General features: G+C 38.1%; 2 long non-coding RNA genes across 3 annotated transcripts; one reads left to right on the forward strand and one right to left on the reverse strand.

The window, feature by feature from the left end:
• Positions 1-1,391: 1,391 nt before the first annotated feature.
• LOC138106765 (uncharacterized) lies at positions 1,392-9,625 on the reverse strand. 2 transcript variants are annotated; one of them, XR_011149093.1, is made up of 4 exons: positions 9,391-9,625; positions 8,449-8,584; positions 7,325-7,434; positions 1,392-7,174 (listed from the first exon to the last, which is right to left on the reverse strand). It is a non-coding gene; the product is annotated as an uncharacterized lncRNA (long non-coding RNA). The 2 variants fall into 2 exon arrangements; XR_011149094.1 differs by lacking the exon at positions 8,449-8,584.
• A 133-nt stretch (positions 9,626-9,758) lies between these two features.
• Positions 9,759-27,750, forward strand: LOC138106767 (uncharacterized). The gene is made up of 4 exons (XR_011149095.1): positions 9,759-9,907; positions 22,501-22,609; positions 22,845-22,943; positions 27,689-27,750. It is a non-coding gene; the product is annotated as an uncharacterized lncRNA (long non-coding RNA).

Consider the following 27,750-nt stretch of genomic DNA (forward strand, 5'->3'; position numbering starts at 1 on the left):
CATGCAGTCAGGAAAGGATCCACAGTAGTATTTGGAACAGAAATGTGTTCAGACTCAGCATTCTGGCTAAATTCCAGCTTCAGTAATTATTCTGTCTAAATCTTCCAGCATTTCCAAAGGGGTGATTATGGTATTTTCATTTCTTTCCTGCCTCAGATTCATGGAGAACTTTGGCATAGGTAATGCCCATTCTGTACTGCATTGAAGAAGTAGCAAACAGGGAAAATTGTCCATACTTCCTTCTCTCAACAAATAGCTAAGACTGAGCTAAACTCATGTGACATTTGTCTTATCCAGTCAGCCACAAGACTAGAAATGCTACACTACTGATTGACCAAAAGACATGGAGTCTTGAAATCATACTCTGGAGCAAGTGTGCTGTGCATTCAGGGCAAATGGGACCCATCAGTAGATTCGAATCCTGCAGGGCTGCACACTCTCAAGAAGGGAAAGAGGACACGAGGATTCTAGCCTTCCATTCATGCAATCCTATCTCTTAACAACAGGTTCCCATGAACTGATGATTTGGTAGTAAATAAATGGCAAAAAGTAGAAAGAACCCAAACATATTGCATTCTTGTCTGTTTCAGGACAGTGCTGAGGTCTTCCTTGATGATTTAAGAAACTGAAGATGAAGAATGCTGCTCTTGCAAATTTAGGCTGCTCTGAGAAACCATCACCAGAAGAGCCTCCTGCATTTCATTTGCTCAAAGATTATGGCTTCTCTTTGTCACTTACAAAATGATTGAGGATGTTCAAAGCAGATTTCTTCCATGATGTGCAAACATCTTCTTTTGTAAACTAAGATTTTATTTTTCTAAGAGTAGGGTTTTTTTCAAAGTAATGTAAAAATGCCACAAATAATCAAAAAAGGGGTTTTTCAACTGCGTATTTCAGAAACATTTTTTGTTATGGTGGTAGTAATGAACACACACATATATGCTCTCTAAGTGTTAATCTTCATCTTATAAAGCCACGACAAAAATAGTAATTGCTCTAAAAGACAAAATAACCCCCTTGCTCTTTTTAATGCAGTTCCAGAGATCATCAAAGAGATGTATCCCCAAAGCGCCAGTCTCATCATGTTGCTGCACAGATCTGGCAATCAACGATTCTTCAGTGTTTGGGTCCCAGGAGGCAGGAAACAGCTTTGCAGTGCTGAATTTTGTATTATTATTATTTTTAGAGTTTCAGTGTACTGCAGACATTTGCTTATATTCTTCCTAAATTTTCCCTGAGAATGAACTTGTTTAAAACTACATATCCATTTTATGAGGAAAAATTTTTAAAATATCTTGAAGTCAATGTAACATTCACAAGACACTGTGGACTGTACCCGCCTTGTTGCAGTTGCAGTCCTGCTATCCTGAAGACACTATTTTGCAGGAATTATTTGTTCTTATGGTTTATGTTATCATAATTCAATTTTATGCTGTACACAACTCTGTAGAGCACAAGGTTACACCCTTCCTCCCTTCTCAGATGTGTGGCCAAGACACCCCTCCTTGAATTCCATTGGTTAAGCAGAGCCAATAGGATTCAGTCCCTGTAGCTGATCGACCCCTGCCGGTATTTCAACTACTTCTGTGACTGTCATTCGAGAGTTAAGGCAGATATTACCCAGTCTGTGCCCTCTTATCTATACCCAAAGCCTGTCCTGTGGTCTGGCACATTTTGTGGACTTACTCACTTTGTTAGAGAATCTGCTACTTACCGGCTCTCTTCTGAGAGCTGCATCTGGCTCCAGTAACTGAGCCAGAGAGATCTCTCACCATCTTCTATCTACATTTGTGATGTGTCTAAACCTTACTTCTGAGAGGTAAGAGTGCTTATTTATTAAGAAGGAATCAAAAGATGAGGTGTTGATTTACCATTTTTTCCTTATGCTTTTTTTCGCAATGGCACAAACCAAAGTATTTTGCTTCCTGTGCAGACCAGTGCTGCATACAGATTCCCAGTTACAAAGAAAAGGCAAGAAGGGAGAAGCTGAAAGAAAGGTTTGACTCCTCATTAGCAGAGTTCTGCCCTTGCAAATAGAAATACTACCTTGGTCCCCTTCTGGTTCATGGAAAACATGATTGTGGTTCTAAACTAGGTTTATCAGAAGTGTACAGATAAAATTGTTTTGATGGAAAATTGGATACTTAAGTACATATTTTGAAGTTTATCCCACAGATAAAAACGAAGAGATGAAGTATTTTTCTAAGAGCTTTCAGAAAACAAAAAGCAAACAGCGTTCAGTCACATTATCCAAGTTTCTGACAAAGGGAAAAAAAAATGTGTGAGGCAATTTTAGGTTTACTAAGATACTTCTGAGATAGCACAGCTGTTCCTGTGTCCCACACTGAGATTTTATTGCAAAGCCACAGTGTAATGGAGCAGATCTTTTAAATGGCTTTTGAAAACGCCCTACTCCTCAAAATAAAAATAGAGGCAGTCTAGATAAGAAGAAGCTAATTTTGCCTCATTATCAATTAATCTTCCAAGACTACTTGACACAGGTATAGGTTTATTTTTGTGTGGTGATGCTGAAATCCTCACTGGGTTTGTTATATCACTTGTGATAGCATAATTAAGCATACAGTCTTAACAGTAACAAAATCTTTTTTAAAATGTGTGCCCTAAATGTATTTTTAAACTATAAAAATGAATAGGTCAGCTCGGGCCACAGAACGTATGGCAGGTAATCAATGGATGGTGAAGGTTAAATAAAAGTCTCCTGTGCTTGGTGTGACACCCAGTTGAAGTACCTGTGCCATCATATATTTCATGTAACAAAAAGATGAGGCACTTTGGATCATCATGTCTTCAGTGAAACATTACTCTTGAAAAATACATTCTGAGCTCAAGAACTACCTTTGTAGCTTATTAACTTCCATAGTTACTTTTCCCTCATCATTCTTGTAGAGGATAGTAATTGATGTAAGATGCTGCCTAAAGACACAAATACTTTGCAAACGATATATAGGTACATATTTTTATGAACATCCTCTTTGAACCATAACATCTGCTGGGGCTTTGAAGCATCCCAATACCATTATCAGGTGTTACATTCAATCAGGCATCTCACTGTTTATCTCAGTCAGTGATTATTTATTTTTGGTTCAGAGACTTTGTGCTAAGATGGTTTAAATTTTAGTATCAACAGTGCAGATGAGTAGCTAAGGACAATAAAAATTTCCTTTCTGTCATAACTCAAAAATATTTCCACAGGCATTCATTCTTTTCAATTGTTAAAGGGTTTGGTATGTAGCCTTTCCAATTCTTCATGAAACTAGATAACATTTACTTATTCCAGATGTTGCCTGCTATTAAAAATCAGAAACAAAGCAACATTATGAGATTATTATTTTATTTCTGCAACATCTTGCACTGTGTATTATGTTTGCCTCTCTTTGTTTCAAATAATGTAATTAGTTCTCTTAGATCCTGTTGTAAGCCAAAACTGTAATAACTATGTAGTATTTTTATTACTACTACTGTCATAATTTAGTGTTAGTGCATGACCAAGATTCTGACTCAACACAAAGGCATATGCAAGAGGCAATAAACTGCACACAAACAGGAGAAAACCTATTAGTGTTGCAAAGGTTTCTGAGGTCTGCCTTCTTAAAATGACAAAGTTGTTGAACATATTCTTTGGTGCTACAACACACCTAGTCTTTTTTTTGCCCCATAGGACCACTCCTCCAGGCATCCATCATGACAGATTAGTCAGGTTTCAGAGCTGCAAAGCTTCATCCTAGTGGAAAAGTGAGATTGCACATGATTTGGCTACTGCTGAGCACATCCCTCCTGTCACTAACTGGCTTAGCTCTCCCAGGTAGTTCAGTTCACAGTACTTAACATTGTTCTAAGTTTTCTAGAAGTGGTAACCAAGAGATACCATGAGTATATGTGCTGTATCTTCATTCTGGTGAAGAGATTTCAGAACCTCATCAGGCATTTTTTCAGTTTCCTATGGTTTTCCACCAATCCATTTTCTTTGGTTACAAACATTATGTAGTGTATCCACTGCTTTGAAAAATAATCAGAAGAAAAAGAATCCATAATAACTGTATGTTGCTACTTAAAAGTCCTAACTTTTATAAGTATGAAACACTTAAAGTGAGCTTGCACAGGTATTGTTGGCTTTTGCTGTTATTCTCAGCCTAATGTAATCTAAAATAGCAGCAGTTCCTTGATCTCTTCTCATTGTAATCTGCTCTTCTGCCCAATTGCTCTCACCATTAAGGACATTTTTCTAATAGCAAGTCTAAATGTTTCCTCTCTTAGTTTCAGGCCATTGCCCCTTATTCTACCAGAAAGTATTTATATTCTGTGATCATTTCTCCCTCGAGTCTCCGTGTTTTCTAGGCTGTATAAATATCAGAAGCGACCACACTGCAGGGTATCACTGTGTGTGCTGTGGTACACCAGTCCTCTAGGTGGTTAGTATCATGCAGGGTGTAACACATGCTCCAAGGCAAGCACTGTAAGTGTTCCTAGGCTTTTCAGGCTCTTGCTTTCACTGAGTCCTCATAAATGCTTGCAATTTGAGGAGTAGAATTCTTTTTATGCTTGTCAGAAAAAAAAAAAGACACATTCCCTTTCAAAGTTGCACAAAGAAAAAAACAACCAAACCAACCAAAATCTCAGCCTTTCTCTATTAGTCTAATAAAACAAGACAAAAATGGCATCATCATTTGACCTCCAAATTCCCACAGTCTTAATGCAGCTCTATACAAGTTATGATGATGTTTAGTTACACAGAACACAGACTATTTTTTCTTAAAACTCCTGGGTTAGCTACTGTCAGGCAACTCTACTAGACTCTCCACACCTCTTCTTCCCATGCTAACCTTCACCTCTGACATGCTAGTTCTAGTCTCCCAGGTTATGTGGGTGGAATGCTCTCCTGTGTCCTGCTTCTGAATTCATTACTAAGTCTCAGGCATCCTTTCTGTCCTCAACGCCAGACCACCCCCCCCCACTCTCTCAGTCAGCATCTCCCCAAGGCCTGACAGTCTAACCTTTCAGATCCTTACCCCACTTCATTTTCTCTTTACTGTCCTAGTCTAGGACTTGTTCTTTCTCCCTCTTATTCCACTGAGGCATTTTTTTCCTTTGTACATGAGAAGGATATGAAAGGGTAAGAGGGCATGTGCCTGATCTCATTTTTGGTAGCAAAGGACCCAGGAAGAACATCTGTAAACAGCTAGAGCATACTCACTGTAAACATGCCCTTCCACGAAGGCAGCAGCCAGCCTGACAACTCTGAGAAGAGCATATGAGGACAGACATTTTCTAGGAACTTGTAATATGGCCATATCTGGGCAGTTAATGTGCCATAATGACAAAAGAAACATCCCTGAAAGAAAATGTTGCAATGCCACATCGAGCCTCAAATCACTGTTTCCAGCCATGAGAGCATAAGGACATCTTAGTGAAAGAATCCTACTCAGAGTTAATATGGGCAAAGCGATGTGTTTTCCCTAATCCCATTTTTAGAAGCAACAGAAATTTTTTGCAGTGAGCAAGCAAAAAAATCCCACCTCCTCACAATTCTCCATGGTGGAAATCTTTGATTAAAAGTTCTGCAAAATAGTACACAACTGACAGTAGATTCTTTATAGCACAGGGAGAGGCCATCCCTCACTAGAGACTAACTTAAAGAATTCTGTAATATTCTCATAATTTTTTAGGGCCAAATTCTTCTTATGTATTTTTCTGTATTCTATATTATTATAGAATGAATATACTTTTGCTTATACAATTATATCCTATGTAATTACATAGATTATTCTATATAATCTTTGGCAAAAAATAACACGAGAGTTCAAAAGAATTGTTTCATTTGTCCTCACTTGGAGGTGAGTGGAAAGTTTCATTTGGGCTGTCCTCCATTCCAGTATAGTGATCTTGCATGGAGAATTCCAGCTATAAGTACTGTATCTTTAAATAGGTGATGCTGTTCTCTAGGTTTTCTATCATACTTATTTACACAGAAAGAAAACAGCAACAATGGTAATCCATAGAGGTAAATATTTTAATATGCTGTCTTCTGAAACAAGTTGGTTTTTTTTAATTATTTGCCAGCTAACTTTCCCCTAGATCACATCACTTAATTGCTCATTACTTTGTGCTTGAAGTTACATCCACTTGTACTGAATGAGGCAATTGTTCAGTGTGCCTGTAAAGTGGTCCGTCATATTTTTATCTCGTCCTCTCTTACCTCCTCCATGATCTCTGTATTTCTGAGGTGAGTAGGATCTCTTGTGCAGTTAGAAAGCTGATTTGAGGGGCATGGGACATGTTCAGATATCCATAATCTTTAATTTTGTCATTAATCTCTAAGGGAATAAACTTAACCTGCAGAGAATTTTCTCCCAATTCACTTCCTTTTCCAGTAAGTCACTGGGTGCCACATGGGTGGATAAAAAGCTTTGTATTTCACCTGGGGGAGATGACTTGAGCACCAATCTGGTACTCAGTTGAGTGACATCCCAGTTAGATTACTTAGAAATTAGTCTAATCCTTCCTTTTCTTCCCTAGCACATAGTTCATGGATTAGACAAAAGCATCTCTACGCATTCAGCCCACACAGATTTATCAGGTAGGAGGAAAAGGAAGGATATCAAATTCACTGTACCAGACCACTATGTACTATCATCACCTAACATTTAGCAGCATGCAATGGGCAGATGAGCTGCATAAACCTCAACATATATAAATGACTGCACCTTGATTGGTATGTAAAGTATGCATGTATGTATGTTCTTGTATTTCCTTGAACATCTTGCAGAAAAGATATTAAGTTCTGATCTTTCTTCTTCCAGAGGCAAATCCCTCCTGCTTCAGCTTCATTTTCCAGGAGATTGCTCAGGCACCAGATTGCTGAACCATCAATCTGAACACAGAAGGAAAAGTCCTTGTTCCCAGCAGAGCTTGAATTTCTTTTACAGATGAAGTGCTGCTTCTCTTGACTTCTTTGGGGCAGCTTTACCTCCTTCCCAATTTTACTATCTTTGGCAAAAACTGCCTATCACAGCAGATGTTTATGGATTTGTGCTAATGACCCCCTTGGCAGCTTTCTGCAGCCTTGGAAATTGTCAGCAAGGAACCATTGAAGTCCTGACCAAAAATCAGATGATCGGATAGTAAACATTTAGATACAGAACAAGATTGTTGGAGGCTAAAAAAGAAAAAAGAATATCCAGAATCAGCGGTTCAAGATGCCAAGCAGCAAACACCAGCCCAGCCTGACCATCAGCAGCATAGATCAGGAAGCACCTGTGCTGGAGGAGCTGCCAGGAAGCAGAGTCCTGACAACTGGGATACTTACTCATCAACACCATCCACCTGTGCCTTCTAAGTTTTGTATACTTTTCTGAACAGGTAATAGGTCCAAAGAACTGATGAAGGTAGAGGATCACAGGACCAGTTCTTTCAAAGCTGTTACATGAGGCAGATATAAGTTTGTATTCAATAGACATTTGAAGTCAATCCAGCTTAATTAATACCTTGACTAGAAATTGAAGCTTGAGATTCATGGGAGACATCAGAGTTTTGGCAAAAGATCAGGAAGTAGTCAATGGGATTGAGTCTAGCCATTGGAGAATATTATCTCTTCAAATAAAGCTAATATTTGTTTGTACTGAATCCATGTTTCAGTTTAGTCCTCTATCTCCCCTGAATATAGCTAGTGTAAAATATGCGAATAGTTAGGGGTAATGGTAGGGTCTTTGGGAGAGGGGTATTGTTTTTTCCCTAGGGTTATAATTAACTAAGGACCTAGCCAAATGAAGAATGCATAGGAATATTGTAAACTGTTAACCTGTCTTTGTCTTCCCTAATTAAAAATTAATACTTTGACCCCTTGTTGAAAACAATGTTTGAGTGTTGCAACATTGTTATGATGTAATGGTCTAAGCTGTTACTATCCAACAGTTCATTAAAACAATTTAAAAACCCCCATGAATGGCACCACATTCCCCTTCCTAAATAGCAGCAGAGGACGCTCTGAATTCTTCCCTGCAAAACCAGCTGTGGCAGTTCAGGTTATTGTCACCCAGCACTTTCCTCAGCTACATGTTGCCTTCAGTCCTTTGCATAAAACACACTGGAAAATACACACATAAAAACTGCACATAGTTTATGTATATATAATACTGGATGAGAAAAGAGCTCCTCCAGCCATCACCTTGTGTATGGTTCACTTTCCTAAAAACAGACAAGTGGTGCCTAAGATTGCCAAGACCTCTCCATGGGCCCAGCAAACATGGTGCAGGACTAGGAGAGGTCTAAACTTTGCTGAAGTGGGGGGCCAAAGGTATTAGGTGGGATACCTGAGGGAATCTCAGATGGCACTAAATTTATATGTATGGGACACAGAATCAAGCTTCTCATGTACTAGTAAAATGTCCTCTTGTCCTCTTGGCCAGAAGGATGAATCAACATGTTCATTACCTCTTGGACTGACCACAGCCAAATCAGATTTTTCCATCTGGGTTCTTCAGGTGCCAGCATTAAAAAAAAAGTTATTGTCTTCAATCTGTTATTTAACATTTCTTGATGCTTCTTGTTCTTCTTAGTTTAGACAATCCTAGTATGTGTAAGGGAATGGACAGACTACTGTGTAAGGCTCTTACTCGAGAGACGACCAGAGGAACCAGACAAACCTTTCTCAGTAGCCTCCTGATTATTTGGAACTTAGCTTTATCATTTAACTTTGCCCCTCATAAACTAGAGGTTTTGTCATTGAGCTACTGTTGGTTCATATATGTTTTAATTATTTATGAGATTTCTTTTATCCTTTGGTCTGAAAAGTTAACATGTTGGTTTTTTTCTTACCCTTAGTAAGATTTTAAAGGATTTCTCCCAATCTAGCCGTGTCAATATAAGAAACTAAAAGCCTCTTAGAAATTTTCTTTCTTTTCTTTCAGTGTTTACTGACCTATGACAGCTGGACATAGAATTCCCTGTTTTTCCCTAAGTAAACTCCTATTGCAAAAGAAACATTTTGACAGGAAGAATACCCACACTAGAGAGGAATGGTTATCTACGAACATAGAAGCTTGCAAAAAGAAAACTGTCAAATTATTCATCGACTCACACAACAGAGTCAGTAACTGAATATGGTTTTCTCTAATTCCCTAATGGACTTTTAAGAAAAGATCTGTTCTAGCACATAATGCATGTAAGTAGTTGTTTTTAAAGCAATCTGCATAAATTACTGGTAAGGTAGCTAGAGAAACAATAGGACTTTTTTGCAATGCCAAATTATTTCCAACGAACAACCTCAGTTTGTACCTGCACAACAAAAACTGCAACAACACATAAAAGTAGTATTTTAACTGCATAGATTAGATTAATTTCACAAAATTTTAGGTTCATGCAAATTCCACTTACCACTTGGAGGAATAGATTTATATTGCCATGGAAAAGCATTACAGAAAGAAATAGTTCTGGAGTAGTGTAATGAGATGTAGGGACCAAACACCAGAATACAATAAAAAAAAAAGGAGTTTAATAGAGGATGATATGCTTTCTATTCAAACTCTAAAGAGAGTTCCCATAAGGACTGCATGAGCTACTGAGGTATTACTGACATCTTACAGGAGTTTCAGCTGCATATGTGGTCAGCAATGACAAGGACATGCGTATATCTAGAGCTCTTCACATACTGTTGGTCATTAATTAACTTAGGGCAGGATTGTTAAGTCCCGTATTGTAGATGCCTTTGCTCATCTAGTTGAGCCAAGACCACACAGGTGCCAAACATCAGTCACTGCACCCAATTAGTACCTGTTTCCCACAACTGAAGCTGAGCTGAGATGTAGCTGTTTACACCTCGTACTTCTAGATTTAAGCAAAATATGTCCTATGCTGTTGTACATCTTCCACGTGTGGTTTTCTGGAGAAAGAGGTGAGTAATGGGAACAGCCCGATTCATGGTCCTGCTCCTACTGCTGGGCTGCCCTCTGTTACTTTTCCTTGGTTTGTGTGAAGGAATCATTGTCTCAGCAACAATACCATTAGACCTAGGGGAAAACACCTCAAAAGCTGAATAATTAAAATGGATCCTGATTCCATGCAGAGTCACCTAAATAAAGTGTGATTCTCAGTAATGCTTAACACCAAAGGCTCCATGTGCCTCCTTAAGAATGCTGAAATACTCAGCTGTGGAAGTTTTGTCCTGTGTCCTTCTGGTCTGCGGAATGAGGAAACATAGTTTTGTGACCTATTTATAATGCTTAATTCTCTAATTACATCTTCCCTTTCCCAAGAAATGGATAGCTATATCCCATACCACCAGTTTTACCAAAACTCTCATTTTAATAAGCTTGTATCTCAGAAAAAGAAGCTGCCTTCTTTTTTTTCCAAATTGTACTGAAGACTGTTAGATTGTAGCATCCTGACAGCCTCTGAGACTTCCTCAGCAGTTCTTGTTGATTTTCCCCATTGACTTCAGTGGGAGTTTTGGACTTTTCTAAATTAACTGTAAACATTCAGGAAAAAGACCTTGACATCCTTGTGTGTGGCTCAGATGAAGCCATCTGCTCAATATGCAGCCATAAGTTAAAAATGAACATAAAACCACCACCAACAAAAACACAGTGTTTTAGGAAGTATTAAGAGATGGAATAGAAGACACGTTGTAGAAGACACTCATCATATGATCCTACAAATCACTAGTTGCCCTTCAGTGTTGATCCTGCTTACTGTCTGTCAGCACTTCTCACAAAACAGGGCAAAAATACAATAAACTGGAAGGACTTACAGGCAAGTGATCAGATGCCAGGAAATAATTCCACATGGTGAGAGATTAGGTCTATTTATGAGGCAGATGAATAAGAGGTGACATGATGAAATATCATAATATCATTATAGTGTAAAACCTAGCAGTCAGTTACTCCTTATTACTAAGCTGCAATACAAGATTGAGGAGACACCCTATGAAATAAAAAGAAAAAAGTAAGATGACTGGCCTTGTCCCTGTGCTAATTCCTTTGGCAGGTACCTCAGGAGGTTTCCATACCCCTAACATAGAGGTCATATTCAAGTGAAAAAGGCCTATAGTCAACTGGACTACCTATAAATTTCCATGTGCACATAAGCATATCCAATAAAAAAAAGGGCTGCAAACAGCAGTTATGGTTGGAATATATGGTTTAGGAGGTCTTGTTTGTTAATTTGCTTGCTGAAATCTGTCTCAGGTAACTAAAATTCAGCCATGACATGATGATATGGGAAGTGACTCCCAGAGCATGTATTTTTTTTCCTTCTTTTCATCCTTGAATGATGTTTTTAGTATGCATTTTCCTCTGAATATTACTTTAAGAATTAAATAAAGGTAACACATAAATAAATAGAACCACTGTGTTACAGGATGTTTTAATTCCATATTTTGCTGCTCCATCATGAAGCGTTCTAAGAGGATCTTTTTTTTTATTTATTCATTTATGTGTTCCTGAAAATACAGAAATCTCAATTTCACTGATCCTGTGTAAACATACTTGCTTCATCAGGAGTTAAAATCTGTCCATATGCCTCTTGCCTTGTACCCAAAGTCTGGCTGAGTAGTGAACTGCACAAGGAGAAAACCAATATATTGAAATATCTGTTTCACAGCCATGAACATCTGTCTCCTCTTCAAAAGTAACATAGTGTAATCTGGATATATATTCCCAGAGTGGAACTTTGGTAATTCAGATTAGAAGCAATTCTTGATGTTTTAAGGAGCCTCTTTATTACAAAAACAATTACACAACCCACCAGCACAGTACATAGAAAGGGAGAAGTAGAAGTTTATTTAGCAAGAAGGCTCCTGACAGATGCCAGCACAACTGGGGCAGCTAAATTGGCTTGTATCAATAACTCTTTCAGCCAGCTTGTAAAAAATCCTTCTGGGTCTAAGCCCTCAGCTATGCCCTAAGCACATTCAGGCACACCAATCACTCCAACACTTCGTGTGTGGCTTAACTGTACTAGTTCATCCACTTTCTTCCCCAAAAGCTTTATCTTTCATAACTGCTGTTCCTTATTGCTTTATCTCCTGTATACTGAGTATTGAGATCAGAAAATATTTTTGATTTCAATCCTGTACCCTGTGGAGTTCAGTCAGTTTTGAACAATGTATTGATTAATCTTATTTTTTCCCTTCGGCTGAGTTGTTCAGCACCATCATAGATGTATCTCTGGCTTTTAATAAAAGAACTGCAAGTTTAATATTTTTGAATGTGGACGGGAATGCCTTAAGCTTTCTGATTAGCAGTGAAGTCTCTAACTTGCCTCATAATATATTACTTAAATGCCAGTTTAGAAACTGTAGGGAAAATCCCAAAACAGCCCACCCCAAGACTAATCATCTCACTGAAATGTGCGAATACATTAATAGTATTTTTCCTATCTCAATGACCCAAACAAATCTATACTTCAAGGAGGCCACAAAACTGAGGCAGACAGAGAACACAGGACACAGAAGACACACAAAGAAGCAACTCATTGGAGCTTTTTGTCCTTATTTCCTCTCATACAGGATCAAGGCATGGAGAGTGGAGCTTCTCTCTGCCACCAGTGGGTGGGCTCCTGTGATTTTGCCAGCTCAGTGGCTCTAAGATAAAAGTAGGAGGACGTGAAGAAAGACAGTTTGGTAGCCCACAGTTATGTGGAAGAGGACACAGCAAAAAAAGAGACAGGGCTGCATGGGGACAAAGAGGAAATTCTGAAACAGCCTAGAGTAGATAAAGGGGAGCAAATAATAGCCACAAAAATGAAGAAGTAAAAAGCCTTATTAGGAAAGAAGGAAAATAGTAATTGAAGCAAAGTTGTGTTTATATTTCAGTAATGTTTAGATGTGACATGACTCAAACAAAAGCAGAAAACTTTGACCATGGGTAAATGTAGGCAAGTCTAAAAATGCAGTAAATAATTACAGTTCAAAACCAAGCACATAGAAAATGCAATAGCAGAATAATTACAATGCTTTTGGCTATTTTCTCTGAGCAGAACTGCTGTTTTATCGTCAGTCAGGAAAACTTCAAAAATGGAAACTCTTTTCTCCACATCACAATAATTAGATGTATTTATTTCTTGAATGAGCAAAGACCCGGTGACTTAGGAAAAAAATAGCAAAGGAGTAAATGAGACTCATAAGGAGTACAACCTAATGTGCTTCATTTGGCACATATTTCAAATTTGAAACCATCATGTTTACATTTTAAAAACTATCTTTATGCAAGCACCTCACTCCAGTTTGCAGTTCTGTCACAATTGAAAGAGAATTCAACCTGATTAGGACAAAAAAAGGTCATCTAGGAAATGGTTCTGATGATTTATCAAGTCGTTGACTTCCCTTGAAGACAGCACAAAAGTAAGGCCACAAGTAAGTGGATGGAGATACTGAGCCCCTCTATTTTTAGAAAGAAGAAGCACAGAGTTCTAAGATGACAGCCTAACTTAACATGGGGTCCTATTCTTCACAGGCTTTCTTGTAAGTGACAAGAGCTTAATTATGCTTTTTGATGCAATTATATCTTTAAGCTCAAATGCATGGAAAGTAATTTTTTTGCTCTAGTCGACTTTGGTCTTGCATCTTTTGGCTGAGGCAGTTCAGTATCAGCTTATGAGCCTGTGTCTGGATCATCTCTGTCTCTCTCTGAAGATCATGGTTTTGGTCCTTCTTCCAGGTATTAAAAATTCAAAACCCCAGTTTAACTGCAAATAGCACCACACAGTGCTGTAAACAGTGCATAAACATACCTCACTTCATGATTGCATTTCCAGTGCAACTGGTTAGCTCACAAAAGCTGTACGTAGTCAAACAGGGCAAGGCCTTGCAAATTAAAGGCAATGTTTTGATCTATGGGGTATGAATTTGGAACTATAAACTTGATTTCAAGCCAGCTGAAATGTTAAAATACTCTGAAAGATTAGATCCATTGCCCTGAAATGAATAATAATTAAAAAAATTTATTAAAATACTAATTTTTCGGGATCTCAGACAGCTCTGACAGCTTCTCATATGGAAGTGTGTAAACTAAAATTGCACGTATTTTTTCAGTTAGAATAAACTAAAAATTTAGAGTGAAATCTCAGTTGTTTTTAGTTCTTTTCTTATGTAAACTGGTCAGCTATCGGAAAGGCAAAAATAGTTGCCACTAAGAAAAAAATACCACAGCTGATACCTGCGACCTCTGCACTCACAAGTTAGATAATAGCCAAATACAAAAAAAAAAATGAAACAAATATGATTTTATGTGATAGTTCAAGAATATTTGAAGGAAAGTAGGGTTGAATAATGTAGAGAATATGGCAAAACAAAAGACACTGCATCCTTTGAAGGGCAATAAAATAAGATAGGAAAAAGAGAACTAGGGTCAATATGAAACAATGAGAAACAAATCATGATAATTCCTAAAACTACAAACAAAGAGTATTAGACAAATAAAATCTGCTCTGATCAGTACAACTGGTAAAGAATTCACACTAAATAAAAAGAGGCTATGGTCAAAGACAGACAGTTGAAAAGTCTATACAAGTCTCAATGTTCTAGCCCTACTGAATGTCCTAAGTGATCGAGGTACCTATGACTAAACACAAAATTTTTCCATATTATTGTTGTGATTACCACCTCTGTTGCTGCCACCCCACCTAAAAGAAAAGGAAAAAAAAAGAAAAAAAAAAAAGTAAAAAAAGAAATAAAAAGAACATTCCTGGCTGTTTTTGCACTTGCACTGGAAATAGCTACTTTATTGTAGCCCAATAAATTTGTTTCAGAGAGATGGAACAGCTGTGCAGACATCAAGTATCTTAGAAAGTCAAATGGATGCATATCTACATTACATACAAACCTCTCCATGTGTATTTTTTTAAATACTAAGAGTTGACTGATGGCTCTCAGTCCAGGATCTGTATCCTTCTCTAAATGGTTAGGCCTACCCCCATTTTAGGAGTGCTGTGAAGGCCAACAGTGGGACTCAGAGCTGTTGAAGCTATACCTAAACCCTACTTGCTTCCACACACCCACCTCGCCTTGCAGGCCTCCCCACCTATCTTATCCCAGCAGCCACACAGGTGAGAGAGGGAAAAGTCCCTCGACAGCTAAGTTGTCCCTCTTGCACATGAACAGGATTAGCCTCCCTGCCAATTTAGCTATTACCTGTCTAATCCTCCTTTTTGAATAATCTCCTTCATGCCATGTATCTAAGTCCTATCTGAGCCACCTAATCAGGCTAAAGCCATAACAAGTTTGCTCAGAAGATCCAGTTGGAAGTTCTGCAACTGGAATGAATCTTGGTCTAAGGGACTGACTTCTCCTGGACTAGTGTGAGTGGAGGCAAGGGAGTGAGACATTCCAGTATAAAGGCAGGTGTGAGGTTTGAGTATAGTTTCAGATCTTAGGGGGGATGTGAGTGACAGGCAAGGATTAGGGAGAGATGTGGCAGGTAAACATAGAATAGGCATGAATCAGATCTATGGGGAGGTTGAGAAGTGGAAGGCCAGAAAAGTAGGAGAAAAGTGAGAGGTGGGCTTAAACAATTAACTTTCACATTAGCATTAAAATTATGATATTAAATCCACAACTAGATCAGGGACTAAATGGAAAAATCCTCCTTTAACCTACTTTTCATGTGCTTTAGCTTTATAGTGTTGAATTACTAGAGTGCATTTGGTGCTGAAAGCAGGTGGTATTTATGGGTGGTCACCTCCTTGAGGTGCTGATGGGTGTTGCTCTTGGCATTTTTGATCCAAGCACATATGCTCAAATGTATGTTGAGGCCTTTCACTGAGCCTCTAAAGCAAACCATAAGCTTTACTTAGTTCAAGTGCTGTAAAAGTCCAGCGAGTTTGTGAGACACTTCTATTTCAGCACACCTGCCTTCCCGTGAGAACTCAACAGCACAATAGTTTGCCCCCTCCCCTATCAAGATAGCAAATCAGTAAAATTTCCTCGTATCATGGGACATCTCTGGGACTCCTTATGCTTCCAAGCACATGAGTTATTTCTGAGAACAGAGCACAGCCCTTTGCACTCCTTTGACCACATTCTGACAACTAAGGTCCAGCAGTGTACATGAACAAGCTAGATTTTTGTTACATAAAATAAAGGCTGCCATACTTTTTATTGGACTAGGATATCAGATTCCTAAGAGATGTTATAATAGAATCAAGTTACAATGTCAGTGTGATAAAAAGTATCACATCATTGCTCTGTCCTTTTTACCTTATTCATTCACTGATTGAAGTTTCCTGGATTCCTGTCAAAAGAATTAGTCTTTTAAGAACAGAAAAGACCAATGCCATCTTTATACAGTTTGGGAATTCATCTCAGTAGCCCAGAGATTAACAATATCAGCGATAATTGAGTCAAAGGCGTCTATGGAGTACACTAACAACAAAATAGACCATGGAACAAAAGATGAGTAATTCAACAGTGCACAACTGCTGAATAATCATTTTAACCTTACCAAGGGTCAGGACGGCAAATAAAATAAATAAAAAATGAATGAGTTTAGAGAAGGGATGACGGAAAGAGCAACAATGTACTCAGAGGGAGCTAGGCAGTTTTGAAGAAAAATGTGTGCAGAACAGAAATTGTGCAGCTGTTAACAGGAAGGAAAAATCAATTTTACACCACATAAAAGGATACATTTACATCATTATGATTATGTTGGGAAAGGATTAGAATTTCACTTTCCTCAAAGCATTCTTGCAATGTGTCATATGATTCTTCCTTATCTGATGATCATGATGATGCATAAAGAATAGCACCTCTCAAGCATCACTTTATTCAGTAACAGACCACCTTGTGTCCCTGAGCTCCCTGACTGCCAGATCTCATGTCTTTGTTTTCCATAGGTAAGTTTAATTAAACCAGCAGAAGGGGAGTTGTAATGGTTCACAAACCATGGTAGTAACTAAAGGGGGAAGAAAGGGTGGGGGAGGAGAGTTGAAAATGTGCACATATTCAGGAGCTCAGTAGCATCAGATAGGCAAATCGATTCTAAAACTGGCATAAGCAAGGCATACAGAAGGAAGCATAACCCAGACAGCCTAATTCAGATGTTGTTGGCATAGGAAAACACAAGTCATCATTGTAGAAAATACAGGTGTTTCAGAAATGGGGTAGTTAAACAGTTATTTGCTCTTTCTTTAAATACAGTTTTAAAATCTATCAGTGTGATTTGAGTACAGGTAAAAAATATGCTTGCACATGTGCAAGAACAGGGTTGACCAATTCCCATAAGTAAATCCATTCCATCTGTCCAGAACGAATATTTTCATTTCATCCAATTTCAACCTTTTTTAAAATTCCCAACTACTTCATCCAGCAGGGAGTAACAGCAATGTGAATTATGCCTCTAAAGCAAACTAACCCAGACCCAGGGAGACTTAGAGGTGACAGGTATGAGTTTCTCCCAACATCCCGCTCCCCGCTTCTCAGCTATGTATGTGATCACTATTTTAAAGTGTATTTAACACCATATAAAACCAAATGCAACTACAGGCTCAGTTACAGTCCATTCTGCATGGGAAGAAGATCTACAGGAATGGAAAGCCTTGCTCTCCATCAGTGGTATTTCCTGATTAGTTTCAAATACTGTCAAAAAGTCAGAAATCAGCCTGGAGGCAGTTAACAGCAATGAGCTGTGTGTTGGAAGAAATGCCTTCACCTCCTGCCCAAAAATGGGCCATGCCAACTAATAGGGATAGATATTCCTTAATGTTTGCTTTGCTACCTCAGATCTCCTTTACTGCCCTATTCTCTAGGACAGATGTGAGCTTTCCTCATCACCTTATTACCCTACCTGTGCAGACACTAGGAACTGCAGAAGCTCAAAACAGTTCAGAAACAGTTCTGGCTGTGTTTGTACCCTGGATGAATGAATGAGCGAAGAGAGCATTTATTAGGGCTGGTGGTGGCCTAAGAAAGCAGCTGTGTTGAGCATATGCAGAAGGTCATGAGGCTCTGTTTCAGCTACGGCTTTGGGGCAGACCTACCTCCTCCTAAGTCTCTTTCCCACCCCAGCTCAGGAAAGCTAATTTTTATTTGAATAAAAGCTTTTATTTGAACAACAACCTTTTAAGTAGAAAAATACCCTTTAATGAGCTTGAAGGAACAAAATCAACTGTGTTACATTCAATTCTCTACCTACAGCAGCCTTTGAGGTGCGATCATCATCCCAGCCAGTTCACTAACTGAGAAGCAGGAAGGTCTGCTGAGTTTCCCACACCCCTATGACATTTTTTCCATCACCCTCAGGCATGGCTGTCTGCTTCCAAGCCTTTCATTCAGCCTTTTAGTCTGTGGAACATACAAACTGAGCAGATCTGCAGTGGCTCTGCTGGACTCCACTGGTCTGCCCATCCTCTGTCTCTCCCTGATTCTGTTCAGTAGTGTTTCAAGAATTTTCCTCAGTAAGTCCATCCAGCTTCTTCAAAGAAAATAAAGCCAAATTACAACACATCCATCAAATGCTACAGTTGAAGCACCAATTGAGCCTCCAGTAGGGCTGAAAGGCCAATTTTATGATATCAGAACGCAGGCAATGAGTCCTGAAGTGATGGTGATTATCCTAGATAAGAGCTTTGTTTAGCTGAGATACACTTTATATATTAAGAATGGGCCCAGGTAATTCATTACTGTACTACTGTAACTTGCAATAGGGCAACATTTATAGCAGTCAGTGGAGCAATTATAGCTTTTAAGTTTGACAATGAGGAAAAAACAGGGCTGATAATTAAAAATGAGTGATTTTCAGAGCTTGAAATACTGAGGACAAGGAATAAATTGTAAGTAAGATTTGTCTGGAGGCATATGATCAAAATCAAACAGTTAATGAAAAGCCTGCTGTCTGCACAAAATATATATGCACATATATATTATATATGCAATACAATAGGTGTATTACCTCTGTTTTGTATTCTTTGAAAACATTATATACAAACAGAATTTTTACTAAATGCACAACAGTCCAGTTAGCTCTCCATCACTCTACTCCTTCCTTCCTTCCTTCCTTCCTTCCTTCCTTCCTTCCTTCCTTCCTTCCTTCCTTCCTTCCTTCCTTCCTTCCTTCCTTCCTTCCTTCCTTCCTTCCTTCCTTCCTTCCTTCCTTCCTTCCTTCCTTCCTTCCTTCCTTCCTTCCTTCCTTCCTTCCTTCCTTCCTTCCTTCCTTCCTTCCTTCCTTCCTTCCTTCCTTCCTTCCCCTGAGCAAGGTTCTTGTCTTCTGCTCACTTACTCCTGTGCTGTGGTAAGGCTGCCTACATCACTTTATGCCAGTTATTGCCTCCAGCTTTTGCTGAAACTTAACCTTTTCTGGTCATTTTGGTAGCAATGTTTTAATAAGTGACTAAAATCTCCAAATCATTCTGAGAGGAAAAAACCTGCTGTCCCAGTTCCTACATATTAACCACAAAATGACTCGTGGAGGACTATATAATGTGGTTGTATCACTCTGGGAGAAATACAAACTTCAGGTTTGGGCACAAGCTAGCGGGAGTTTGGTTTTAGAACAGAGAATCATCTACCAAGTACATGGTCATTTTAGTGGCTGTGCCCTACTTATGGGTGTACGTGGAAAGAAAAGGAGACAAATATACCCTTTTCAATCAAAGCTAAGAATTTAAAGGAGTACAATATCTGACATCTTAACAAATAAAACCAGCAATATGATGGGTGTTTGTGATTTCTCTGAATGCTTTCACTTACATTACAACTAGTTATTCAGTAATACATCCTGTGAACAGAACACTACAACTTGCCAGTGTACAAAATAGCACGGACAGAAGCCAATTATAAGAATAACGATAGCAGAAGTCAAATACAAGCTGAGAAAAGCTTACCTCAAATTAATGAACTGGCATATAGATGAGTTAAAAACAAAGCACAAAAAATCCATATTGAAACCCCTGGCAGAGTTTCAGCTCTACTGAAATGCTCTAATCATGAAAACTATAGTACATCAACTTTAAGTGCTCAGGAGAACAGTCAAATCTCTGTCTTGCAGTGGAGAAACAGGGGCTTTTTTCTGTTTTCTGATACCCTGTTAGGGTCTTGCTTTTACTGGGTGCTTTGTTCAGCAATCAGGTATGGTATGGCTCAAGGATCCTAACCCAGTGGGCAAGTTCTAACCTTTGTAGACCGTGAATGGCATATCAACACAGATTCTAAAGCTGTGGCATGATTTCAGCAGCTGAAATCTGGTTTTGGCGCTTATTTAATTACCCAAAGTTTTCCTTTGCTTCTGTGGCCCAAGAAAATTATAATAAGGTAATTCATTTGAAGCATTTGAGTGAAACTTTACATTTTAACATTCTCCATAAAAATCAATGCTAAGAAATGTGTTTCTATATCTCAAACCTCTGAAGACTTAACCCCAGCAGCAGTCAAGAGGTTTGACTGGCAGTCACCTCCTCAGAAACTGCAGAAGAATCCTCAATGCTCAGCCAGGCAGCATCCCATTGCTATCACAAACCCAGGAGCTTGAAAAGCAGATGACTCAGAGGAATTGGCATAACAATCTTTCATTTCCATATTTTAGTGTAGTGTTGCTAGGTTCTGGGTTTTGTTTTCATTTGAATAGTCATTATAATGACTTGAAGTAGGGTTTAAATCTTCAAGGAATTTTCTCTAAAAAATGAACAACATTTTACAGGACAGGCTCCTCAAAATGAATTTGAAATGAAAACTGAGAATAGTAGTCTCACTAAACTACAGGAAAAGCCAAAGAAGATTTCTAGGCATTTTTGCAATATATTATTCTCTCAAAAGAATATATAGTGGAGGCAGGTTTTTTCAAGAACATGGTAGAATGTTTAGCCCATTTAAAATGCAGATAACCGATCTTCTTAGAATAAATATTTACATATTTTAACAATGGGAATGAGAAATACAGACCAAGTGCTGAATCCTTTGTGATTCCCAATTCAAATCTGCCAAATTTTATGTGTTTCAAGTTTTGAGAGTGTTTTCTTTAAGTTACAGTTCTGAATCCAGTACCCTGTGTTCAGGGTAGTGAATTGCTAAATTAAACTGTCTATTGACTTTTTTTTAGGCAAAAATGGAAGATAAATTGATTTTCTTGGATGCTGGTATTCTGTAAGATTGAACATCCCCAAAGAGATTTCGAATGGAGCCTGTTGTCTTACTAATTTGCACAACATGCTACTTTTTCCCTTGATTAAAACCTTAGCAAGGAACTGCTCAAACCTTGGGAGTTGCTAGGCATAACTGAAGGCCAGCATGTGCCAAATATGCCACAGCATGGTGTCTTTAGCTGTCATCCAGCATACTGTGTGTAAGCAATTGGCAAGCCTCTTCTCCCTCTGCCTCCCAGGACTTTTGTTATTGAATTGCTACATAGTGTATCTTAGCCTAATTGAACTCATTACTTAAGGGACTACTCTGTCTACACAAGTATTCAGGAAATATTATTCCTGAATAACCATGAATAACATTCTTATGCTGGAACAAGAGTGGGATAGATAACATACCTAGATAAAATAATGAATACGCAGGTGCTAAAAGATGTTCTGGCAGCTTCACTGAGTCCAGAGAACCCCCTCAGAAAATCTATAAGGAGAGATTCTCTTTTTGCACATGAGAGCTTGTGGAAGAAGCCCAGCTTCCCAGGAGCATGAGATGGGACCTATGAAATCACATAAGTTGAGTCAAATTTTTAACGGCAAGAGAGAAGGATGCTGAGTGGAGCACTCTGATAAAGAGTCCATTCCAGATACTTTAAAAGTACGACTACATAAAGGCAGGATAGCAAATTACTCTACCTAAAAGTGCACTTTGCTCCTCAGGAGAGAAATGTTTGTTCTCATAGGCTTTGATGGTCTCCTCAAGCTGACCAGGACCAGGGCAGGCAGCCAGGAATTGCCCCATCAGACTGCAACATCTTCACAGGAAGCTTTGACACGGGCTGAGAGACACAATCCCATTCAACATCCAGGCAGGATTTGGGGGCAAGGGCCAATCCCAATATTCCCTTTGGATGTAACTTGCCAAGAGAGCCAAAGTGTTTGAAATGGTACAGATGCAGCTTCTGCTGGTACAGGTGGCCTCTAGAATGGGAACAGGTCTGAGACATACAGAAGTATAGATATACTTTGATTATCTCATGCTTGTTCCAGTATGTACTGTGACTTGTGCCACAAAAAGTGCACTGAAAAATTTGTAGTTTAAGAAAAGAGACAAATGTCTTGCTCTGATGAAAAAGGGATGATACGGTCACTACAACCTTTTGATTTTGCCCATACCAGTGTAAATCAGGAATGATTCTGTAGAAATCAGAAATTCTGTGCTCAGTAAAAAAGATGAGTCCTTTTACAGCTGCACTTACCAGGATGTGCTGAGGGTCATTTTCATTTCTCTTTTGGAGCCCTATGGTAAGCTTTAGAAGTAATAAAATAGTCTTTTTTTTTCTAAGACCGTGGAGTAGGGTTAAGCTGAAAATCTCTTTGGGACATTCATACAGACCAACATTGACTAGATTATATTTCTGGTTTCAGGAGCTCCCCAACCTTAACAACTGGACTTGAATAAGTATTTCCTGAGTCTAACAAGAAGCTGAACCCAGGGACATGCTGCTTGGCTCCCCTCAGATGCTTTTGACTCCAGGTAAGTGAATCCTTGCAAAAAAAAAATAAAGCTCACGACTGTTGATTGCATAGAGTATAGTTCTGTTTCCTTATGATATATATTTTTAAAATCTAGTATCTTAAAATCTTATATTTCCTATTTTGTTTAATTCTGGTACTGTGCCTGTGTTTTTGCTTTACACTACTATTGCCATGATCTCTATGTTGGTTGCTTATCATGTGGTCTATGGTTTCTTTATTTTTCTCCCATTTAGCACTGGAGATATAAAGGCAAAGCTACTTATAAAGATACTTGTGAAGAAAATGCTACTTATTGCACTCATCTGAGCTTTACTTCCCTCTCAGCATTATATGTGAGTTGATTAAAATAATAGCAAAATCTGATTACTCCTTTTTACAATTTGCTTGTTACATAGAAAATGTTAGCCACTAAATGAATGGAATTTCGATACAGGTTTTTTGGGAAAAGTAATATACTGCTATTTTTTAAAAAGTGTGGAAAACCAAGATCAGCCTGAAAGAGTCTCCAGACATGGGGAACTAAGAGTGGAACTAGTTGTATGTATAACAGGCCCAAGAGCTGAGGTTAATAAACTCGAGTATTCAACATGTGAGTGTGCAGTAATCCCAGCTGGATAAACATCTTAAAATTCTTCAAAGTTTCAGGGTACTGAATTTTACTTCATTGTGCAGTATCTTCTACTCATAGTCCCAATGAAAGAAATTAATTGGAACTGGGTGGAGGTGTGAGTAGGGTACAATACGACCTGGCCCAAAAATTAAAAAAGAAATTAATCTCAACATGATACAAGGACAGATGTGTGTACTGGGCAAATCTAACACAACTTAAAATAAAACATGTAAAGTACATGGCCATGTACAGAGAGACAATGAAGCCAAAGAAATGAACATAGCAGCACTACTTTGCAGAAAAGAATCAGAAGACACATTGTCACAGAGGAAACAGTGGCAAACCGCTTCATGAAGATGGCAGCGCTTGGAGAAGAGGAAATATGTAAACTGCAGAGATTACCAGGCTCATTTAAGCTACTTTCTGTGAGGCTGGAGTTTCAGCTATTATAATAAGTTGCACGATAAGACATTGAAAAAAATTCCATTTAATGAGTAGTACAGGTTGGCATATGTCATTACTTTACCTGGGGTAATTTGTGGAGATCTGGGCTGCCCAGTGTATGGGAAAATACTATGGACTGGCCCAAACTCCTGCCAAATATTGGAATAGATATCACATTCAAGGACACAAGGTACATAAGAAACTGTTTGAAGATTTAACTGAATTTTCTTTTAAGAGAATTTCGAAAGTGCACAGGGAAATTGATTCTGTTACCCAATAGATGCATTAGCTAATGTCTTAGTATAAAGCCCATTGGTTTTAGTAAGTAAGGATTGTTTAAAAAAGCAAAACCCAAACCAATCCTCCTATATCAGGCACATTATTGAGAATATAAAGTGATAGAAACCTCCTGATGACCACATCCTTTTATGTACCCATTTTGTTCGCTGCACACCGCAGGTAACGACATACAACTTCGGGCATAGGTGTTTACTTGCAGCCCCCACCAGCAGCCTGCATTAAATATGATACTCATGTTGGTGTATCTATAGGTCCCATATGAAGTGTGCATTGTAGCTGAACAAGTGCCAAGTGTTCCACAAAATGGGCTGAGCCACGAGTGCTAATCAACACACAAGGAAGACAACAACCTACGACATGTTGGCTGGTAACCAGCACGGAGTGGGGTGATGGAGAGATGTCAGAAATACCCAGAAGGAAAAGAAAGAGACATTCTTTAGACTAGATTCACCTACCATTGCTTATACCTTTACTCCATGATGTGCCTGAGTGAAATCAGTGAGACTAACATCACTGGTGCCAGCTCAATCAAAACTAAACAAAAAACTTTCCTTACAATCAAAGAAAAAATACAGGAGTATCAATAGAATTAATTGAGCCAATATATTTAGCACATGGTCAGATGCTAAAGAGGCTGTTTAACACAGTATTGTAAACCAGATACCTGTAAAAAAATATTAACTATAGTTTGCCAATCTGGGAAAGAAATTACTTTCTGTTCAGCATCCAAATGATAGCAGGCATTACCTTTGGAATTATTTATTCATTTTAACATACTTATATACAGTGATTTCATTTTGATATAGTAGTTTATTTCAACATAATCTAAGTAAAGACTTCTATGACTTACTGAAGGTTTTTAATACATTTGAGACTTAGACACTTTCCTTACAAGTCTTCATAAATATGATAGTGACAATATGTCTTTTGTTGTCATGTTTTCCAGTTTTTATATCTTTACTGAGAGCCAACACCATTTAACGATGTTTAAGTCGCATCTGAAATGGGCAATGCTTGTGCAAAATATGTCACACAGAGTTTGAAATTAATCTAAGCTGCTAAAGGAATTTAAAACTTATATGTTTATAGGTATCTATATTATATATTGGTGTATAATAATGTATACACACAGATGTATTTTAATGTTTAGCTTTAATAGCAAAAAGTACAGTAGAATTCCACTGATAGCAAGATTTGATTGTAGAGTATCCATAAAAAATTGGTGCACTTTTTCTGAAAATCAATACAAGCTCAAAACAAAATGTGATACCAGATAATTCTCTGCCATAGCCTAAAACTGATAATCAATTTGAACACCTAAATAGTTGAATTAAACACTATAGTAATCAAATAGGTATTTGATAATGACATATCTCCATTGAAAAATGTTACTAAGTAAAATTTTGTGTCAGTCCCAACTAGGTGAGTGTACAACATGTAGGATAAGGCCTCTCAGTCCTGACTGGAGCTCATAGGTACTACTGGAGTACAAATAATAAATAATAGTACATGTACTATAAAGTCTCTAAAATCAGTGATAATATTAAACATTTTCCATCTTTGAAACACTGTACAAACATAAAACTATTCCTCACAACACCCCTGTGAGGTAGGTATGAAAGTGTTACCTCATCTTACTGATGGGGCAACTCATCCCAATACTACAAGGTGCTAGCTGATGCTGCAGGGGGATTCCCAGAGGCCTGATTCCCTGATTCCCAGAGGCCCCAGAAGTATGTCATTCTTAAGCAAAATATTAGCCTAATATAGAACTTGCCCACATCCTCAAAATAACGTAAGTGGCACAGCCCAAAGCTCTTGGCTTTCATATTAGTCACTTTGTCAATTGATTGAGACTCTCTCCCTTTGAAAAAATAAAGTACTATATATTGGTCCTGTGACATGCACAAACACGTATTTTTCTTTTCATAAATCTGATGATACCTTTCATATCTGCAAAGGGAAGGTATGTCCCTCTGAGTGCATACCTTGTGTAGCAGAACTGTAGGAAGAGTCTCCCATTCTTTTACTTTTATGCATAAAAATTACAGGTTCTTTTACTCATTTATGTGAATATGCTGAATATTAGTATGATGACATCAAATTATATTTTAAGGGGCACAGCCATATATATTTTAGATTCAGATTTCAGGACCTCCTTTAAAATTGGGATAATCCTGTGGAATGTACTAAAATATATGTATTCTCTTTTCCCTCTTTTTAAAAATAAAGTCCAGAGTGCTTTTGCTTAGACATACTTTAAAATATTGTATAGCTAGCCATTGTTTTGAAAATGTTTAAAGTAAAGCAAGACATCTGAACGTGGAAGCAGTCCCTCTTGCACCAGAATAAACCTGGAGTATCTCCACTAAAGGCCGTAGAGCTTCAGTGGTGTAAAAGCAGGCGGAGTGAAGTTAGGGTCAGGACTTCCATCCTCCTGCCCATCTGTGGCTGCCCTCTATCAGCAACACTAATGAGCTTCATGCCTTCATCTGCAGGAAGGAGTGTGAATGGCATGTTTGTCAGAAAATCCTGTGAGCTATGCACATACCTGATCACATCACTGAAGACTTCATCATTCATTATGCTAGTGTTACACATAGACGTAAAAAACAGGCAGCTCTTTTGACCTCTGCAGAATTAGAGAAAAAGGAAAAAATAAACCACAGTAACCTCCAAACGACAGAGTACATGCAGAGAAGTAAATTAAAGGCAACACAAATATAGCACAAATGAAGCTTTAGAAAATAAAGTGTTTTCCAAGAGAGAAAAGACAAAACAGGTAAAGGAACAGATTATATATTGAGGGCTAATATATACAAAATAAAAAAACCACCTGGGTAAAAATTTAGTTATGCAATCATTTGTCATAAATGCTCTTCTTCTAATAGCTCATGGGAAAAATGGAAGCGAAAAGTTTGAAAGCCTTGCCGGAACCCTCCCCTTAAAAAATCAAAATGGGCAATTTTTCTGATCATATATAGAGTTCCTACACAGCTCCAGTTTTAGACATCTGTAATTCAACAGACTCTGACCATTTTCACCTGTGTAGCATATTTTATTATTTAATGTCTTCATATGATAAAAAAAACCCAACCCCATACATATTTAAAACTAGATACCATTCTGCTTTCATCCTTTTCTGGGGGGGGAGGAGGGGAAAGCAGGTGATTTTCCTCTTGTGTTTTGAACAGAACCATAGCTATCAGCGCTCCTTTGCTTTTCTTCTCTTTTGCATATCATGTTTTCTCTCAGCAAGACTCAGGGACGTGCATGGAGGAAGAAAAGCACAAACCTATCGTTGTTGTTGAGTCGCCTGAGGAAACTCATACCTTCTTTGGGTTCATCTTATAAAACACAGTATCTGCATAACAAGGCCACTGAAAGATGATTAATACAGATTTTTCTCTTTTATTTATCTTTTGTCTGTTTTAAATGCAGCAGGCATTCACCACTGGAATATAACAGCTTGGAGGTTACTTGAACATACAGCTTTTTTGCAGGAGATTCTTAACCACATGCCTAACCTTAAGAATGTAAATACTTTCATTTAAATCAATGTGAAAAAATAATTTGGTTAAGTTAGACATGCTTTGATAATTGAGGGTATTGGAAAAAAAGACAAAACAAAACCATGGGTTTAAACGTATAGGTTATGTCATTTGGAATGAATGGATGCGAGTTGTCAATTGTTTTCCTTTTCTTTTTTTTTTCTAATTTTAGAATTTGAACTGCTCCTGATAAATTTGTTCCCAAATGTTATCATTCAGTGTATCATGAATATT

The sequence above is a fragment of the Aphelocoma coerulescens genome, chromosome 2 (genome assembly GCF_041296385.1).
Source record: "Aphelocoma coerulescens isolate FSJ_1873_10779 chromosome 2, UR_Acoe_1.0, whole genome shotgun sequence".
In the NCBI taxonomy this organism is placed as follows: domain Eukaryota; kingdom Metazoa; phylum Chordata; class Aves; order Passeriformes; family Corvidae; genus Aphelocoma; species Aphelocoma coerulescens.